This window comes from Lactuca virosa, chromosome 3 (assembly GCF_052849685.1).
Source record: "Lactuca virosa cultivar CGN04683 chromosome 3, Lactuca_virosa_CGN04683_v6, whole genome shotgun sequence".
Lineage (NCBI taxonomy): Eukaryota > Viridiplantae > Streptophyta > Magnoliopsida > Asterales > Asteraceae > Lactuca > Lactuca virosa.
The window spans coordinates 230274-236273 of NC_136428.1; positions in this window are offsets into that span (position 1 = coordinate 230274).

The window sequence follows — 6000 nt, forward strand, 5'->3', positions numbered from 1 at the left end:
AGCTATTTCAACTGATTTAAACAGTGTTTTCAAACTACTTAAATTGTTTTATTCTTTTAATTCCTGAAATACATGTTTGTATATATAAATATATATAATTAAGATTCAATAGACTTAGGACTGATGTTTTCCACCTTATCTCTTGTTCCTTATCTGGTTGTGGACTAGGGTTTGAACCATTTGTCCGACTGTCTGTTTGATCTCAATTATATATGTTATATATATATATATATATATATATATATATATATATATATATATATATATATATATATATATATTGAAACATGAAAGTTATTTAAATAAAGCTTTACCCCTTTTTGTAAACATGTCGAGTAAAAGGTCTTATTCTCAAAATTATTTCATATGTTATATAAACTGTTAAATTACTAAGATTCTGCTTTCATAAGGAACATACATGTAAACTATAATATGTATAGTTTAGGGAGCACTAATACTATTTTACTAAGTCATGAATATTATACTAAAACGAGTATTTAAAGTATAATTATTGTACACTACTAGTACAATGTAATTCATACATTTTCAAGCACAAAAGAACATTAGTATTCTCTTCGTGTCTAGTTATACAGAGTTGTGAGGTACTACTTGGTCGTACCCTTCAGGGTACAGGCTTCTAAGTCTTATAATTTATAACCAGAGTCTCCTGGAGGGAGAACGTGAGTTTGTGTATAGATCTATACGGGACTGACAATCCCGCACCTTGCTATTAGCTACAGTGGGACCGGCAGGTCTACGGGTGACAAATGTCATACCTTTTTCGACGTCTATAGAACGTCGTGTTTAACCAGTCCAATTAAGTATGGTTATTTAAAACTCACAATAGTGTCAACTAAAGCGTTTAGATTACGGGATTTCATAACTTCAAGCAGTTTTACTAAACAATAGAACTACACCACACAACGTTTCTAGTAACATGAACATACAGTTTAAAGGGGACCTATAATGCTAACTTTATGATTCCTTGCTTCATACACCAGGATTATATATCAATAGGATCCAATATGCACTAGTCTGTGTGCTTTCCGCTTCATTTCCTGTTCCTTGTTTGGTTGTGGGCTTAGAGCAGATTCACCCAGTCTACTGTTTATTCGATCTTAGTTATATAAATATAATATGTATACCCTAAGAAATCATAGGGGAAACAGGTATGGGTCAGGTCATAACACACAAGTACAACATACTATTTTCTAGTACAAACACACACTTTCCGGATGGAATGTTTAATAAAGTACATACATACACAAAGGATTGCATACAAATACAACAATTTTACATTACTTTCTAAGTACAATGTAGATGCCATTAAAAAAGGACCAACAATGTTAACTCTGTGATTACCTAGTGTATACGCCAGGGTTACATACAATGTAGATCCGACAAACAGTGGAATGTGTGGATTCCGCCTCATTTCCTGTTCCTTGTTTGGTTGTGGGCTTAGGGCAGAACCACACAATCGACTGTCTGTTCGCTTTATATTGTTTATAACTTGTATCTACTAGGTGATTGTAGAGGGAACTTGGGTCACATTTTTTTCTTACCTTAGATTTACATAAGAAAATATTGGATTTTTTTGAGGAACATACTAAGACTTTCAAGAAACAAAGAACATGCTTTCTAAAACAAAATACTTATAAACTCACCAACTTAAATGTTGATACACTTTCAAAATCACTTGTATTCTCAGGAAACAAGTAGACAGGTACACGCACAGGGATTCAGAAGATGGAGCATAGTAACTTCATGTCTTTATTTTTCTATTTACTTTTGGAGTCAATCATATGTGATTTGAATACAATATAACACTTTATTATTAATGCAATGGATGATGTTGCTTGTTTTACTATTCTACATTTGTTGTGATACTGAGCATGACGTCATCCGCCCCCGGACGTTTCCGCCGTTCTGGTTTGGGGGGTGTGACAAGAGGAAACCAGATGGGGTTCATACAGTCAGTTTGGGCAAGAATCTAAAGTTATCAGACCATAGATCGAGGAGCCAGCAGGGCCGCAGCCGGTGTGGCAAGTGCGGAAAGATGCACGAGGGGGCATGTAAGGCGGGGAGTTCGGGTTGCTTCAAGTGCGGCAGAACTGGTCACATAAGTAGTGATTGTATAGCTACCACCATCAGCACAACATTTTTAGATCTGATTTTCTTTTAGTGCAATCAGAGGGCCACAAGAAGGCCCAATGTCCGAGTCTAGCAGCAGCAGGATAGGTGGCAACACCCGCTGCTGCCACGTTGAGGATTGCAGATGGCCGTTAGAGCCGGGCAGATGTAACGCCTGCGTTTCTGGGCTAGACATTAATATTGATGTAATAGTATAGGTTAACCTTTGTAACTCGTTTTGAAATAATAAGAATGTATTATTTGAGTATTATGTGTTTATTGCTTAACTGTGTGATTTAAATGAATTAAGGATAAAAATAAACGATAAAATAAAATATTAGATAAGCCTAATATCTATGAAGGAAGTTGTAGTGGTCGTGGCAAGGTTTCCGAATATATAAGGAATGCCGAAATCCAAGTTATAACGAAGAAGTTATGACCTGTCGAAGTTTCGCGACAGATCCGGTACGACACTGTGTGACGTAAAATATGAAATTAAGATAGAGCGATATCTAGCCTTAGTGATCTAAACGAAAGTCGTAGAATACGTTAAACCGAGAGCGTGCATAAAAAGAACGTCCAAATCTGACTTCGTACGAGGAAGTTATGATTTTTCTAAGTTTCAGCTTAGCAGTATGCAACCCGAAGTTCGAATATGAGATCGAGTGATTTCTAGCCGAAACAATCTAAACGAGAATCGAAGATCTCGTCGATAGTAGTCCAACGGTAAAAAGACAGACGAAAACGGACTTCAGATGAAGAAGTTACGAATTTATAATGGAGTTTTCCTGTCCCGGCCTACTAAAAATAATATAATAAAAATAAAGTCAAAATTAGCCGACGAAGTCTAAACGAGAGTTGTAGAGCATAATCTCACCTACGTGTGCATATAAAGAACGTCGAAAACGGAACTCGTATGTGAGAGATATGAATTTATGAAGTTCGGGACACAAATTTCGAGGCTGTGTCAGAACTCACGACGTGAGCACAGTGGCTCACGACGTGAGCAGGTAGATTTGACCCTTCAGAGCCTGCACACGCAACTTGAAATGACGAACGTAGTGACCTACTAGGCTCACGACGTGAGCATTGGAAACCCACGACGTGAGTACAGAATGTTGGCCCTATAAATAGAAATCAAGGGTCAGCAAAATCTAGTTGCTCCATCTCTTCTCTCTCACTCCCGATACCCTCTACAGCCATCCCGAAGTACCCCCGAAGCCCCGGTATCATCCCGAGACCCGAAGCGAGTCTCGAAGCTCCGAAGATCCCGAGAAGAAAAGAGTTTCCAAGCCGAAGCTCTGCCCGCGAGAAGCCCGACGTGTTAAGATCTCCCGGTTTCACCGAAGAATAATACTTTTAGAGCCGTAGTGCTGTCCGATAATCATCTTATCAAATGAGTGCATAGTCCCTTTCATATACACGATTTTAATACAAGTATCGATTGAATGTATTAAGTATATGTTTTATGTGAGTGTATTAGTGTTATCTTCTAACACATAAATATGAAGTGTCTCTATAAGATACGTGTTATGTGGGTATAAATATATGTATGTATATATATATATATATATATATATATATATATATATATATATATATATATATATATATATATATTTTCTGTTTATTTGGAATGAGTATCGAATGAATATCTTATCAGTTTTTAAGTTGCATGTTAATGCATATGTATGTTGTTATCTACAAAACTGTTGGGTAGAACTTGGGTAGATAGTTGACGTGTGATAAACTGATGAGAGGCCTCGATGTTGTTGTCGATTTAGTCATCTAGCGGAGTATGGATGACGACCTCAGACTCTTTCTAGACTGTCCAGTGGAACGCTGGCATGTTCATAACCTGTAGGTGCTGTGAAAGATGTGTTCACCGGTGTACTCTATCCCCCTCATGGTTGCCTTTAGGACATCTATTGTTGAGGAAACCCCTTTGTAGTAATGTTCATCCCGATGAAAATCCTAGATTAGGTCCCTTGAGATAGATGTTGTTTGAGGGACGTAAAGTGAGGATAACGGGAATGGGTAATCGGGTTATTGTTGGTTGGTGAAATTAAATATAATTATTTATTATGGGTTGAAAACCCTATATGCTCACCAGGCTCCCAAGCCTGACCCACTCAGTTTTATTTGTATTACAGGTAGTGGCGCGAGAGCATAAGATGGATGAATCATCAAGTTATTTTGTTTATAGGCCTGTAGTTGTATATAACTGTTGTAAGGCTTATAATGTGTTGTTTATGCTTTTGTGTCTGTATCGGAACATGACATCCCGAGTTTTGATTATATAATGAAAATACATTTCTTTATGAAATGCTTAAATTTTGTTTTATCATATTTTGTTTTGGGAACAAATTCCGCAACTCTTTTAAATCAATGGATTTACTCTGAAATTATTTTAAAAGCATAAATTAAACCGGTCTTTTCTGGCCGTGAATTTGGGGATGTCACAGCAGAGGCGCCTACGACGAGGAGTAGGGCTTTCCATCTTACTGTAGAGGCGGCACGTGCGGCTCCCGATGTTGTGACTAGTATGTATTCTCTCATTATCACTTTATTTGTTTTGATTATTGCTTATGTTTATGTGTTTGTTATTGGATCATTCTTAGTGAACGGTATATCAGCCTTGGTACTGTTTGATTCGGGTGCAACCCGATCTTTTGTGTTACTCACGCTCAGTAAGCGATTCGTCGGAGCTCCGGGGGAGCTGGATTGCCCACTGGATGTGAAGATAGCAGATGACAGGACCGTTAGGGTTGCGAGGGTTCACAGAGATTGTACACTACAGTTATTCAATGAGCAGTTTTCAGTAGATCTAGTTCCTATTCCCATGCAAGGGAATAAGGTTATAGTGGGTATGGATTGGTTGAGCCTCAATGGGGCAGTGATCGACTGCGAGCAGCAACTAGTGAGGGTTTGGACTCCTAGTGGGGGAGGGTTAGTGATCCAGGGAGAGAGGCCACAGCACGGACCGGTTTTATGTTTAGCAGCGAGGGCGAGGCGTTACCTTCAGTAGGGTTGTGCATGTTATGTCGCATATGTTATGGATACCGGGGATAAGGGTAAGGCGATAGTGGACGATGTACCGGTCGTGCGAGAGTACCCGGATGTATTCCCGGAGGATTTGCCCGGGATACCTCCGGAGAGACATGTTGAGTTCAAGATTGACCAAGCCCCTGGTGCGGCTCCGATAGCCAAGGCACCATATTGATTGGCTCCTCCTGAGATGCAAGAGTTGTCTATGCAGCTGCAAGAGCTACTAGACAAGGGATTTATCAGGCCGGGTAGTTCTCCATGGGGAGCCTCGATCCTATTTGTGAAGAAGAAGGATGGGTCGCATCAGATGTGTATAGACTACCGAGAGCTGAATAAGGTAACGTTGAAGAACCGTTATCCCCTCCCAAGGATCGATGATTTGTTTGACCAGCTACATGGTGAATCTTGGTTCTCCAAGATTGATCTGCGATCGGGTTATCACCAGATGCGAGTCAGAGATGAGGACGTCCAGAAGACTACTTTTAGGACTCGTTATGGACACTATGAGTTTGTGGTGATGTCGTTTGGGATCACCAATGTTCCAGCTGCGTTCATGGATCTCATGAACCGAGTGTACAGACCGATGCTGGATTGGTCTATGATTGTTTTCATTGATGATATCTTGGTCTATTCCAAGACTCAGGAGTAGCATGAGGAGCACCCGAGGGAGGTGCTTGAGACACTGAGGAGGGAGAGAATTTTTGCAAAGTTCTCCAAGTGTGAGTTCTGGTTGCTCGAGGTGCAGTTTCTTGGGCATCTTGTCAACCAGAAGGGTATTCTGGTCGATCCAGCCAAGATAGAGGCCGTGATGCAGTGGGAGGT